The sequence below is a fragment of the Furipterus horrens genome, unplaced genomic scaffold (genome assembly GCF_987537825.1).
Source record: "Furipterus horrens unplaced genomic scaffold, mFurHor1.1.pri manual_scaffold_1, whole genome shotgun sequence".
Lineage (NCBI taxonomy): Eukaryota > Metazoa > Chordata > Mammalia > Chiroptera > Furipteridae > Furipterus > Furipterus horrens.
In genome coordinates this window covers 69,005,193-69,020,815 of record NW_028327171.1, presented here as the reverse complement: position 1 = coordinate 69,020,815, position 15,623 = coordinate 69,005,193, and positions in this window count along the sequence as shown.

Below are 15,623 nucleotides of genomic sequence, written 5' to 3'. Positions count from 1 at the left end.
AGTCTTTTAGTGGATTTTATAGGGTTTTCTAGGTATACTATCATGTCATCTGAATATAATGATAGTTTTACTTCTTCTTTCCCAATTTGGATGCCTTTTATTTCTTTTTCTTGTCTGATTGCTATGGCTAGGACTTCCAACACTATGTTGAATAGGAGTGGAGAGAGTGGACAACCTTGTCTTGTTCCTGATCTCAGGAGGAATGCTTTCAGTTTTTGTCCATTAAGTATAATCTTGGCTTCAGGTTTCTCATATATAGTCTTAATTATGTTAAGGTATGCTCCCTCTATTCTCATTTTGCTGAGTGTTTTCATCATAAATGGGTGTTGTACTTTATCAAATGCTTTTTCTGCTTCTATTGATATGATCATGTGATTTTTGTCTTTCATTCTGTTTAGGTGATGTATTATATTCATTGATTTGCAAATATTAAACCATCCTTGCATCCCTGGGATGAATCCCACTTGATCATGGTGTATGATCTTTTTGATGTATTGCTGCATCTGGTTTGCCAATATTTTGTTGAGGATTTTAGCATCTATGTTCATCAGTGATATTGGCCTGTAGTTTTCTTTCTTTGTTGTGTGTTGATCTGGTTTTGAAATTAGGCTAATACTGGCTTCATAGAAAGAGTTTGGGATTTTTCCCTCTTTTTGGATTTTTTGGAATAATTTGAGGAGGATAAGAGTTAGCTCTTCCCTGAATGTTTTGTAAAATTTGCCTGTGAAGCCATTCAATCCAGGGCTTTTGTGTGTCAAGAGATTTTTGATTACTGTTTCAATTTCCTTCTTTGTTATTGGTCTGTGAGACTTTCTACTTCTTTCCACTCCTTTTACCTTTATTTTTTGTCTAGGAAAATTTTTACCTTTCATATGAATCTAAATGATAGCTTTGCTAGGTAGATTAATGCTGGCTGTAGGTCCTTACTTTTCATTGCTTTGACTATTCCTTGCCAATTCCTTCTTATCTGCAAAGTTTCTGTCGAGAAATAACTTGACAGTCTTATGGGAGCTCTTTTGTAGGTAACTAACTACTTTTCTTTTGCTGCTTTTAAGATTCTCTCTTTCTCTTTTACGCTTGACATTTTAATTATGATGTGTCTTGGTGTGGGCCTCTTGGGGTTCATCTTGTTTAGGAAGCACAGGAAGACTCTGTACTTCCTGAACTTGTATGTCTCTTTCCTCACTGGGTTAGGAACGTTTTCCATCATTGTTTTTTTTTTTTTCATAGATGTTTTTAATCCTTGCTCTTTCTCTTCTCCTCCTAACATTCACATGATGTGAATGTTAAAACACTTGATGTTGTCCCAGAGAATCCTTATACTATCCTCATTTGTGTAAATTTATTTTTCTTTTTGCTGTTCTGTTTTATTATCTCCCAAATCTCTGATTTGATCTTCTGTTTCACCTACTTCACTGTTGACTACCTGTAATGTATTCTTCATTTCAGTGAATCTATTCTTCCTTTCTGTTTCTTTTTTATGTTTTATATCTCCATTTTTAAAAATGTTTTCTATCTCTTTGTTGAAGTTCTAAGTTTGTCTATGCTTGCGCTAAGTTCATTCAGCATCCTTATAATCAGTGTTTTGAAATCTATATCTGGTCAACTGCTTGTCCCCATTTTGTTTAGTTCTTTTTCTGGTGTTTTTTTCTATTTTATATTATATTATTTTACTTGGTATATTTCTCTGTCTCTATATTTTGGCAGCCTCCCTGTGTTTGTTTCTATTTATTAGGTAGAGCTATGTATTACATTTGCTGGGCTTGGTAGAGTGTTCTGTAGGGTCCAAAGTCACAGCCTCCCTGATTTACAGAGCTGGGAACTCCATATGTACCTTCTGTGTGGGATGTGTACATTGTCTGTTTTAGTTGAGCCTTGATTGCTATAGGAATATTAATGGGAGAGATTTATCTCCAGGTAGTTTGGCTAAAATAGGCTATAACCATCATGAATAATCCAATGTGCAGAAGCCAAGGCCATGTAACAGGACTTAGTTCAGTGGCTCTTGGGTATCCATAGAGTCTCCCCCTTGAGTGTGTCAACTGTGGAAGTAGTTGGGTGGTGTGTTGACATGATCTGATGCTGTTGACCAGGTGTACTGACTCTGGGACATCCCTGGAAATGTAAGCCAAACCAACTGCCACTTGTGTTCTGTCTCAGACTACCCAACATGAGCTACAAAGTAATCTGCAGATGTCTGCTACTTGTGCTGGGCTTAGAGGTACCCCAGGAGGGCCAAACTATGAACCAAGGCCAAATGCCACCAGTACCATGCCTGGGGCCACTTATAAAGATACACAATGCATGCAAAAGGCAGATGCTGCTTGTTTGAGAGATTTTAGGAATTTCTGCAGCATGAGCCAAGACCAGCCATTCATATGGAAATGCCACTAGAAATAGTTTGGGTGGGCCTATTTGTTGGGTGGGGCAGAGACTCAGGGAATCACTCAGGTAAACAGTGATGGCCAAGTTGATTAAGACTCAGATATGTGACCAGCCTGTCAACTATGTGGGAGGGAGTGCTCAGAAAAGGGACAATAACCTTTGCCAGCAGTCTGTCTGGGAGAAAACTGTTCTTCCAGCTTTCACCCTGATGAGATGATTCATTTCATTCTCTTACATCCTTGGTGCCTTTCAAGCCGCTGCCCCAGTATGTGAGCTCAGAGAGAGTGAATTTGAGTAAGTCCATGTGCAGTTCCTTTAAGAGTTTTTATAGCCATAAGTTAATGGCCTTCTCTTCTGGGCACTGGACCCCTGGGCTGAGGGGCCAGCTGTGGAGCTTGGATGACCTCCAGACTGAGATACCCCTCCTGATTTTTATCTGCCACAAGTGTGTGTGGGACCTCCCCATTCTGTGTCTCCATTCCTCCTGCCAGTCTTGATGTAGCTTCTTCTTCAAATTTTTATTTGTAGGACTTCTGTTTAACTAGATTTCAGGCAGTTCTGAATGATAGCTGTTTTTTAGTTTAGTTCTAACTTTGATGTGGTTATAGGAGGATGTGAGTACCTATGCATGCTGCCACCATCTTGACCAGAAGCTTAACACTTGTGTCTTTTTAAAATCAAGACCAACTCAAGAGCTTTTTGAACTGACTCAGAGAATCTTCTACAATTATAATAATTTCTAGTGCATGCATAAGAATAGTTCAGTGGGGTAGGATTTTAAATTAAGTTTATATAGATATGAGTGATGAATACAAAATAGATATGTGGTAGACACTATGATATACTGTGCAGGTCATCCTTCATGCATGGATTCATTGCCTCAGCTATTGGAAGTCCTGTTAGCCTGTTCAGAGACTGCCCCAGATGAAAGAACTATGTACCTTGTCCAAGACAATGCCCCTTCCAAGGACAGTCACATCCAAAGTCTAAATAATGCAGGGTAATCTGAGATCAATGGGAAATAACTATGAAGGGTCATTCTTGCTTCAAAGTTCCAATGATTATAAAAGTTTGTCATTGGGCCTTCAGTGCAATTTAAATTCTACTCTTGCCCAATTCTGTTTTTGTCTCTTCTTTTATAGGTATTAATCCCAGGTAAACGCTAATGAATATACTACATCCTAAATAACACCTTTGAACTGATTTTCTAGGGAATGCAGCCAGAGGCTGCTGATACAAGGAATTGTCTGGAAAAGTAGGAACTCAGATGGACTCTGGAATTAGACCTCTTGTAGTCTGGTTGACAATGAGATTCCATTATTGGTCCCAACATTATATCAGTTCCTGACATAAATGGTAGACAAATAAACTATTAAATTTTACCAGTGGTAAATTTTGAAGAAGGGAATGAATTATCTGACACAATGTGGAAGGTATCTGAGAAACATAAGGTAAATAGAAATTATAAGTACAAGGGAATTAGGTGGCTGTATTAATCGTATTAAATTCAGTTGGCACTCTGGAAAAATAACAAACTGTTGAGAAAAATTGATCACTAGTCAAAAGTACAATGAAAGCCAGAGGCATGCTACAGTAGCACACACTTCTCTAAATCAGGAGACTAGGCTGATCAGTATAGCCGCACTACAAATGAGAAAAAATTCTCAACTAACACAACTTCTCTATACCAAGGCCAGGACCTGGGTTGGAAAAATGTTAGCGTGGCATGGAATGAAGACATCTGTGTTGATGTTCAAGGAAATAATGTAAACTTGCTTCTAGGATGTTCTCTAGAAGTATGGAAGAGTAATGGTCCGTGCTAAATTGAAAAGTAAAAATTGTTATGATTGAAAGAAGTTTTTAAAAGGATTAGAGAATTTGGGAGTCCAGAGTAGATATATTATGTGAGACTGTAAAGCCATCAAATAATTATGTCCCACAGATGGTCTGGAGGACAGGCCATGTATAAAGGCTATAATAATTGCACCAGGGAGAAAGGCACCAGCATCACTTCTTAGTGATGGATCTTCTTTGCACACAAAGGATGATGATAGGAGAGGTAGTTATAGAATTTATATCATTGAGGAGACAGGTGATAGAACTCTGGAACAATGAGGTCACATGATAGCACTTAGAAGCCAGATGAATATATTTATCCCACTGAGGTCAGAGGAGTAGTCAATAGGCCTGATTTGAAAAGTGTTATGAAAATGTGACTGAGACCTATACAGAGGTACAAACTAAGTGTGCATCTAGCAAAACTGAATGACCAAGAGGCTGAAAGCATTTGTTTGAGCCACAGTCTCTCCCCCAGAATATGGACCTGAGCTGGTTTTTGACCTGCAACCCAATGACTCAAGAAGAGGCCCAGTCCCTAACATAAAGAGGAAAGATCCACAGTAGACAATAGGTGTACATGGAAACAATTATGCTGATTATTCTTTAAATGGAATTAATACCATTTACCCAAGTAATTATACACTAGAAGAATGGAATTTTCAAGCATTTGGAGGATTGTTCATCTGAGTTGACACTGATATTCAGAGATCAAAGATATTGAGATAGAAACCTGTTTGAAGTAGCCAGTATTGATTCTGACAAAATAAACACGTGTTTCAGGTATGGGTCTGCCTTTTCTGCTTACAGGGCCTCAGAAAAGGGCAGTATTGAACTACAAATGAAGTGTTTGACTCATTAGCATGGGATTCTACATAGTAACTCCTCCAAGGAGTCACTTTACACAAAAGGAGGTGTACTGTTTCTCAGGAATTACAAAATTATTGAATTCTAACCTGTTAATATTGGTTAGTACATACCCAAATTTTCTAAGATATTTAGTAAGTCATTAGCAAATATCCTATTGTACAAAAACATGAAATTATAGGATTCACATGATTTCCCTTCAATCACCATAGAAAGGATCTGAATATCTTGGTTAAGGTCCACATTTTGAAATGAATTGCTTTACATTTTCAACTTTAACTAATCTTATTGGCTTTTCTCAATTCTGTGGATTTCCATGGATTTCCTGGTTAGACTTTATGTCTTCACTATCTAGTCCCCCAAACCTATCTGCTGTATAGTACACAATGGATATATCTATGACTAGTCTGAGGCTTGGTTAAGCCCCCATTTGATAGATGTAGACAGTAGCCAGTCATGTCCTAGCCTAACACTTCTTTGTTTGGTTTCACCACTTGAATTAATCCAGTCAATAGAACAGATACAATATAAAATTGAGGGTGTCTATTATATCATGAAAAATGAGACAAAAGTTTAAGGAACTTTTAGAATTAATCTAGAATTTTAATATCTGTTTAATAGAAATTTTGAGGAAAGGGAAAATGGAGTAAAATAAAATCAATAATGGAAAGATATTTCTCAAAATAAATGAAGCAAGAATGAGGAAATAATTAAATAAAGATGCATTTCTAGACATAGTCCTATAATATTTAAAATACTAAATATGGGGTAAAATAAATTCCCCCCAAATAACCCCTTAAAATCTTCCACAGATAAGGGGGGGGGGGAAGGATATTAATTACTCGGCTATAAGTGAGGAAAAAGGCCATGGTCACCTATAACGTGTCAGAATTTTTATCATCTAAATCCTAAGGGTTAACAGAAAGTCTTTACATTATTAGTAAAGACAATTTTAAATTCAAAATTGAATAGCAAGCCAAATGAATATTTTTCTGGTGAAGCTAAATATAAATAAAATTTAAAGTATTTCTAAAAACATTATTTAATAAGAAATATCAGAAAACATAAAATAGACTAAATTAAAAAGAAAAATATGATGTAGGAAATGGTGAAAGTAATCCAAGAATTTGGAGAAAAAAACAAACAAAAAAAAAAGCCCAGGATGACAGCTGTGTAGCAGTCTAAGAAGCAATCAATCTGATTCAGAATAGAACATCAAAGGGTTTGGGGAAGAGTATCTTTAAAAATAAAGTGGATTTTATTACCCAAATGGAATGATTAATGTGGTAAAGACAGTGTTTATTTAGTGAATGAAAAAAGAGGAAATGATCCAGAAAGAGAAAAAAAGCTATACAATAAATCCATGGTCCAAACAGAAACTAAATTGAAATATGAAGTGATTTTGAGTAATTGATGCACTAAATAAAGGAAAGTAATTGACTTTTAAAATCTTTCAAGTACCCTAACAATTTTTTATTGAATTTATTAGGGTTACATTGGTTAATAAAATTATATAGGATTCAAGTGTACAGTTCTGTAATACATCATCTGTAAAATATGTTGTGTGTTCCATCACCATTTATCCCTAACATTTTTTCTAATTATGAGTCTGGTCACAGAACTTGCATCCTAGTGTATGATATTTAAATTATATGATATTTGAAACACTCCATAATTTGTATTCATTAAATTAACAAGGAAAATAACAAAATAAAGTTAAACAAAAAGCCTCAATTATACTAAAGAGCAAAATATCATAAGCCTCAAAGGTGTTGCTCACTGAATAAGTTTCACTGGTTGCTTGTAACAGATGACCACATATACCAAATTACTTATAATTTGTTACAAGCAACCACAGGAAATTTATAGTTTCCTGTGGCTTAAACAACAGGTTTAAAACAACAGACCTATTCGTGTGGTTAAAAAACAATAGATGTATTCTGTCTCAGTTATGGAGGCCAGAGGTCAAAATGTGGACAGAGCCACATTCTTTTCAAAGGTTCTAGGTGAGAATCCTTTTTAGCTTGGTTTAGTTTTGTGTACTTGTTGACATTCTTTGGTTTATGAGTAGCTGCATCACTCCAATCTCTGCTCCTGTCTTCATGTATTTTCTGTGTGTCTTATTTCCCTCTTTTAGAAGAATACATATTATCCCATTTAAAACCACCCGGATAACCCAGCATACATTCCTTTTTTTCCAAAATCCTTATCTTAATCACGTTTTGAGGCAATAAAGTAATCAATACTCTTTTTCCATTAAGGTAATATTCACAAATTTCAGGAATTAAAAAGTTAACATATCTTTTGGAGGACATTTTTTTCTGCCTACTACAGGTCGACGATGAATGAATTGGAAGATCCTGCATCCTATTTCATTAGCGGTTCTATTTAAAGTTTCTCAATCAAGAAATGGAGGTTTAATTATGCTTAAATTCATAAAATTCAGCACTAAAAAAACTTAAAGGAAAATATAATTAGCAAAATGTGCAGTAAATGAGAATAATGTTAGAGGCTAAATTCCTATATTTTGTAAAGGAAAGTCAATGCTTTTAATAATATATCTTGATAAAGAATTGAATGTTGCTTGTTTGAATTAGGAAATAGCTACAAAAGGCATAAAAATTAAAAAAAAGTACAGAGTTACTTTGGTGATATTGCTGGGAATAGAGTGGAAATTTGCTTGGGTGGAACAATATTATTTATCATATTTTGCACTTTTGTCTTTTTATATTATTAACATTTTAAAAACTATATCAATACATACATATGGGTAATAAAGACTTTTACATGAATGTTCAAAGTAATTTTATTCTTAACAGAAGAAAGAGAGAGAAAGAGAAGCAGAAATAACACCTCCATAATTTTCCCATGCCATCAGCCTCTGTTCATAAGTTTAAATAAACAAAACTACGCTTTTCTTGCAGAAGAAAAAAAAAACGTAGAGCCCAATTTTTCTTTTGTTTTTTATCCAAGAGAAACTAAAAAAGAGATGAAAAACATATTTACTACATCATCTTTCTGCTAAGTTTCTTTACCTACCACTAGTATTCAAATCCCACTGGAAGCTCATGTTTTTATCTGTCAGAGGAGTGTGAGCTTCTCAACATAAAAATCTAACAGAATCAAATTCATATCTACCCCTGTGCATATGTGTCAGCACATATTATCTGATAAATTATACATGAATGAGAATTTAAGCTCTGAAATATTAGTAAAAATGATATTGTTCTCATAATAATTATTAAGAAAATATACTTAAAATCTTTGTCTCTAAAATTAATCAAACAAATTTACTGAAATTGTACATTATTCATTCTCACAAGTAACAATTTTTATTTTTTAATAATTTATTTATTTGTTTGTTTATTTATTTATTTATAGAGAGAGGGAAAGAAGAGAGGGAGAGAAACATCACTGTGTGGTTGCCTCTCACTTGCGCCCCCAACTGGGGATCTGACGTGCAACCTAGTCATGTGCCCTGACTGAGAATTGAACCAGAGACACTTGGCTCACAGGCCGACGCTCAATCCACTGAGCCGCAGCAGCCAGGGACAAGTTACCATTTTTAATGTTTTATCTTGGCAGCTAGGATCTGAGAAAGCAGTTCAGTGACTAATTCCAGAAGCACTGAAAAATATAATATTTGAATTTTATTAGTTAGCTTATACAATTATTAGAACAGAAGGTGATCAACATCTTAACTGAACTTGTGCTTGATCACTATCTTTTGCTTATTTTAAACAGCTCTAGTTTTATAAAATTTATGTTTTGGCTGAAATGTTATGCTTTGATTGGTCCAACCTATAAAAACTTTGGAAATATTGCAAACATCTAGGGTTGCAAATCATTCTAGTAGATTGAATGCATAAGGAGCATTATGTTAAGTTCTATTGTCAGAAGGCAAACAAAACTATGGTGCTCAGCAAAACTGTTCATGGCAGCAGTGCGCTTGGGCATGGAGTTTGTGTGTGTGCATGTGCATTATTTTGGAGGGATAAACAAGCAGTAAAGAACTGTCACTAGGAGAACTTTAGGGGATTTACTAGAATCAGAATAAATCAAATACTATAAAATGCTGACCAACAACAAAACTTCTCTCAGATGTGACATTTGTATCTACAAATTTTTAAAAATTTTAACTGCAAATTCTTTAAATACAGAGTATCAATTTCATCATGTAGCTCATGCAAAAGTTGAAGACAAGGACAATGGCAACTATAGTTGTAAAATATGAAATAAATTTGTTTTACATATAAATATATAAATAAAAACTATAAAATGCTGTGTTCTGGTTGATAGATAATAAGCCTGATGTGTTTCTCGTTTCTCAAATTATTACCATTCTATGCTCCCTTCCAAGTATTTAAAGATTTAGCATCCGCAGAAAATTTAACATCTATAACAATCACACAAATACACCATCTCTGGCTCTGGTGGGATGAGATTAAATTTCAACAGGTATTTGATCCAGACATCCTGCAATTAGCCTTCTCTCAAGCCTTAAGGTATATATGATACTAAGTCCTCAAGAATAGTAGGTTTGGGAGAAAACGTGATGAATTTGACCTTAGAAATACCTAATTTGCAATACTTATGGAAATATGGAACAGGAGCTCAGAAGTGAGTTTGAGAATAAAGATGTATATTGGAGGATTACACACTTAGATTAGACTGTTAATGACTATACAAACTCCTCTATGGAATGAATAGTGAAGGGTGATTGTGTAACACGTAGATTAAATGCAGTTATAAGAGAAATAGTTAAGTTCCAAGTTTCAACAGTGTCTCATTGAAGGACAATATGTATGGACAAACACCTTACACACATTTAAAAATGTTATTGATTAGAGAGTGGTACAATGGCAGATCAAATATGTAGCAAAAATTATGGTACTATGGGACAGATATGAATTTTCTTACTGTTAGAAAAGAAGTAGACACTAGAGAGTGAGAATTTAAAAGGACATTGCAAAAAAATAGCTTATGTGGCATTTACATAGAATAAAATATAATTTGAACAAAATACCCAAATTTAATAATATAAGCAATGTAACAATTAATATTAGACCTTAATTAATACATGTTCTGAATGCCAGTGGTTAATTAGGTCATTTAGCTAAAATATCTGCTTAGAAATCCATATTGCAATAACAATTCTAGTCACTTATGTGCATTTGATGGTAAGAACCACAACATAATGGTAATCTTCATAGTTTAGGGCTTCTTCATTTATAAGCTCTTTTGCATAAAGAATAGTCATGTTCTGCAGTATTTTAGTTCTATTTGCTTATCTGCTTCAAAGGCCATTTGCTATTCTTTTTGTCCAGGTAACACCCAAATCTCCATACTATGAGGAATTTCACATCTAATGAGGCATATCCAGTCTCTTGTGGAAGCCACAGGTAGCTGGGGTGACTGAAACTACATCCAGGGACAGTCTCATCAGTGGCTGCATTATTAGAGGCATTTTCTATGGCTCTGTCTCAGTTGTTACCATGAGGCAAGAAGAAATCATCTGGTTCCCAGAGGCAATGCAGTTGCATCTTTGATTGACCAGAACTACAGCATGTTTTGGATATTATTCTTGGTTGTGCAACCCCCAGATCTGGTTCTCAGATCTCCAGAGATCCTCTGAGCTATTCAACATTTTTCCACTGAATTCCTTTTCCAGAATCAGTTCCTCTTTCTGCTACTATGAACTCTTGCAGTCAACTTTTCCTGAATCATCAGTTTATGTTAAGTGTAAATTAAATTGCTTTGTCCATTTATAACATAAATATGTACTATCTGGTTATCTATTCAAACTGAAATGCATTATTGATTTTTCTTATTTTGTGTCATTTCCTCTATATTCACCAATTTTAATTCTATAATACTCCTCAGTTGGGGGGGGGTAGAACAGCTTTAATTACATGGTGCTTTTTTCCTTTTTTCTTACTGTATTTTCTCCTCAGACATTATTTGCTACTCTAAGTCTCATCCCATCTTGGTTAGTTATCATTATCGGCTTGGAACATTGCTGTGCTGTATAATATATTTCTGCCACAAAAATAATTCTTCTTCGTTAAATCGTCTTCACTCTCAGTTGCCTGTTGAGCCTCACTCTCCATCCAAGCTGCAGATGCTGCACTTTCTCTGATTGTGTGTGTGGCACATTCATGAATGCTTCTTGAGAAAAAAAAAATCATTCTAAACCAATAAATCAAATCAATAAACAAGTCAATAAATCTCTTTTGCTTTACAAACATCATCAATCTTTAGCAGAATGAATCACTAGTCCTTGCCCCAACCTTTTGGACCCTTTGAAACTATTTCATCTCTACTAGAAGCTTTTTTGGCCCTGTATTAATGCTTATATTAGACAAGGTGCTTGACCTTATATAAGATCCAAAAACATTTGACCCCAGCAGTCAATGTCAATGAACTCTATTTTTTGAAGAGATTTCCATTGGGAATAGAATATATTGAAGAAAGTAGTTTTTAAAAACTTGATATAGATAAAGATATAAATATATTAGGTATGCACATATAGGTATATGAATATTTATATGTATATATTATATCTAAGAATTGAATTGTGAAATTACAAATAGTTAATTCTTGGTATATTAATTTTCCAATAATTAAATTTTATTTTTATACCTATGAATAAATTCATTGTTAATTCCATTCATTTTGGAATCTTATTAAGTTAATAGAGTGAATCAGTATAAAGCTCACTCTCTTATATATTAATCAAGAATTTTAGCCCTCATCCCACACTCCTGAACTTCTGCACACCCTTCCCCCAATTCCTAGTCTCCACTCCCTCTTCCCTGTCTATGCCTCTAAGAGACTGATTCCTACAAATTGCATCACTCTGCCTCTCTAGTCCTCTGTCTGCCAATTGGATTGGGCCAAGAGGAGACTCAGGCTAAAGATCTGAGGGTTTGAGGACAGAAGTTAAGACATATCATCCCCATTCCCTTCCTTTTTCAGCCCTTCCCATTTCCATCCTGCATGTTGTAGCAGGGGCTATAAACAGGGCTAAAGCTCCTGTCAAGCTACTACGATCCCATGGTCTAGCTGTCAACTAACTCTGACAGCAGTTTTTTCTCCTAGCCCTTCAGGCCTATGAGTGGTTTCTTGCTGTTGCTAGAATATATACGTTTTATATATAAATATTTAAGACATGTATACATTATATATGTGTGTGTTAAGATATACACTTAATATCTGCTTAGGATATATACCATAGATACAACTATAGCTATAGATGTAGATATAAATATAGTGCATATCTTAAATATATATATTTATATATTTATATATATAATAATTATATCTATATTGTATTAAGTTCTCTTCAAAATTCCAGCTTAATGTGTCTTCTGTTTGCCAGGACATTCACTGATGCAGACTATACTTATTTTAAGAACCTGAAATAAGGATAAAAAAGAATTGGTCAGTGATTTAAAATTTTGTCATGCTCTCCAGTTCTCAATGGCCTTTCATTTAGATCCCAGAGATGCTTGACTGGCTGAATAAGTCACTTTTTCCACTATGTGTATAATTTACTAATTATTTCTGAGAATCCCCTCAATTCTCTTCTGCTCTTTATTTTAGTGTCTGTTTATTCCTTTCCTGCTCTGTGACCTGCTTCTGATTTCCCAGAAGTCAATGAATGACAAGTGCTCTCAAGATTTCTTTTCTCAGAGAGATATTGAGTGGCCCTGCCTTGCAGAGTGCAATTTCTCTAGCAGCAGCATTTTCCATCTCTTCCAGTAAGGTCCAAAAGTCCTAGGCACCAAGAGTTGAGTTTTTCTTGTCCTATAACTTTTGGCTTTCTCAGCTGGGTCATAAGAATTCTAGCTTATTAACCTTGTTATATTTTAACATAAAGTTTATCTGAATCAAACATTACTTTACATCCAAAAGTACCCTTGACAATGCAACATTTCATTGCAATATGACCAGACACCTCTTCAAGAGATAGTTTTACAGAGAAAGTAGTCTCAGAGCTTAAACTTGAAAGGTACGATGTGACTACCTTATTGGTATTCCTGGTACCAAAAATAATTTTCTTATATAAGACGAACGTTTACAATATTTAAATCAATCAAGAAACAAAGACCCATAGAGGCAAATCATTTTGCTGGTTGAGTAGACAGAAAGTTGAGATTAGATTTCATGTCCCTTAAACTCTCATTTAAAAGCTCCATTTTAAAAATACATATTTTCACTAAAAACAAATAAACTAATCTGTATGACCATTTAATACATATAAATTTATATTTCTCAGTGAAGCCTTCCTAAATGTTTTTGAGTATTTTATAACTTAATGTGAGCAAAGTTTATGAAATTTCTCAATAAAGTTCATAGTACTATATGTGAAAATAATTCCATTATATATAAATGTCAAAAATAACATATCAAATATTATGCATCAAAAAGCTGGCACGCTTACTCATATAATACTAACTATTCTGTATTGTAACTTTTAATGTTGTAATGTATAAAGCAGATCTAATCAATGCTCAGGAAAATATATTTATTAAATATAGTTGCTTGCATGACTATTCTTTTAATAGCATTATAGTTTTATACATTGCAGTATGAAGAAATATATTTAACATAGCAATAAATGAGTTGATGCCAATTTAAAAATCTTTGATATTTAAAAATATTTTATTTGATTGTGAAAAGTGAATGGATGTTTTAGAAATCAATTCTTGGGCAGTTCTGCTTGTGCAAACATTAACACAGTTTTTATTCTGGTATTGTTACTGTGAGTTTATCAAGTATTCATGAAGCTCACAGATATGATGGCTAGGGTTTTGTTCAGGGACTGAGCATAAACCTTTGTTAATAGCAGTAAAGGTGAGCAGCTCCACTACATGTTTAATTTCAATTCTTTCTCTCTCCCTTTTTACAATGTCTTAGCTAATTTTACAGCTGAATCCTGAAGAAATCGTGCTTTAATTAGTTTCATATTTTTTCTTTTTGTAACATTCTGCAGCTATTTGTAGAAAACGTTGTAAAGAAATTCAATAGTAAAAAGAGAGAGAGGTATAAAAAGATGTATAATATCAAACATTATATCATAAAAATGTTTCTTTTGAATGACACTTGGAGTCTGGGACTCCTGCCAGGAAGTAAAAGCATTTTGGCTGTGTGATTTCAAGATCAAAAGATCAAATGTTTTTCATAATCTATCATGCACAAGTTATTTTTTTGATTTATAGTCTGTTTCCTTCATTTTCAGAGGGAGAAAATGGATGATATAAAGACACAAAAAATATTAAGAGAAATAATTTATTTGCAGCATGAAAATATAGGGATTTGGTGCTCATTTGGATAACTGGATATTTCTGATTTCTCAACAGAAACATTTCAGACAAGAAAGAATTGGTATGAACTATGCACAGTGATGAAAAGCAAGAACATACAACCAAGGCTACTTTACCCAGTAAGGCTATCATTTAAAATTCAATCATATTTTTATTCCTTTCTAGATTATGGAAAAAGTCATCACAATGGCAAACATAAGTTAAAGATTGAAGTCTACTAAAAGAAACCAATTGTATTTTGTTGCTGTTATATCCAGCTTCTCCCCATTTCCACATCTTGTTAATTAATAGAAATCTTAAGAAAAAACTCACTCTAAACCTGGTATGTGGATAAGTTTCACAGTTGTCTATGAAATAAATGTTTTGTATATTTAACAACATACTATAAACAGCAAAGATTTCTTCAACTTTTATATTTTTCTCATATGACACATTCTTACTTTACATGACTGAATAACTGAAAAATTTTAATGAGAATGTAATATAATCCATCGTGTCTTTTACTCATGTAACTGCATAACTTGTCAGATTTTAAAACTTTCTATGTTTAGAATAACAATAATTTGCCTAGTGTATAACTGTGCACAGCCATCTTCTAGATTAATATTTTTCTTGTCAACTTAAATACAATCTCTTTTTACCAGGAAAGATTATGGTTTGACCATGTAGCTGTATATTTTGAATAGTTATCCTTTAGTATATGCTGAACTTATGTGACTATTTATAGTTCAATGCAGTTAAGCAGGTACAAAATAAATTATTTAATTTAACTAAAATTAGAAGACAAATATCAGCTATTTTTTACATCAATAAATTTGACCTAAGTGTTTTCCTATGGACTCAGTGTTTAGGAACAAACAGTATGGGGGATTAGCTCCCTGCCTTGCATCTAATTAAGTGGAATTAAATGTATTAAATAATTTAATTGCTGTAAATTAAAACTTAAAAAGAATGGATGTTATTAGTGTATTAATGCAGTTACACATTTTTTAATTATTATTATTATTCCAAGTCCTATGAAAACTGCTCCCAATTTTTGCTTAAGAAATTTTAGACTTACATCATATGCTTACTGAGCTTGGTATTGTGAAAAGCCCTTTATGTTCCTTAATTCATTTAACTCTTATGCCAGCTCTGCTAGGTGGGTATGATTATTTTTTTTTACAATTTTTTTATTATTGATTATGCTGTCACAGTTGTCCCAAT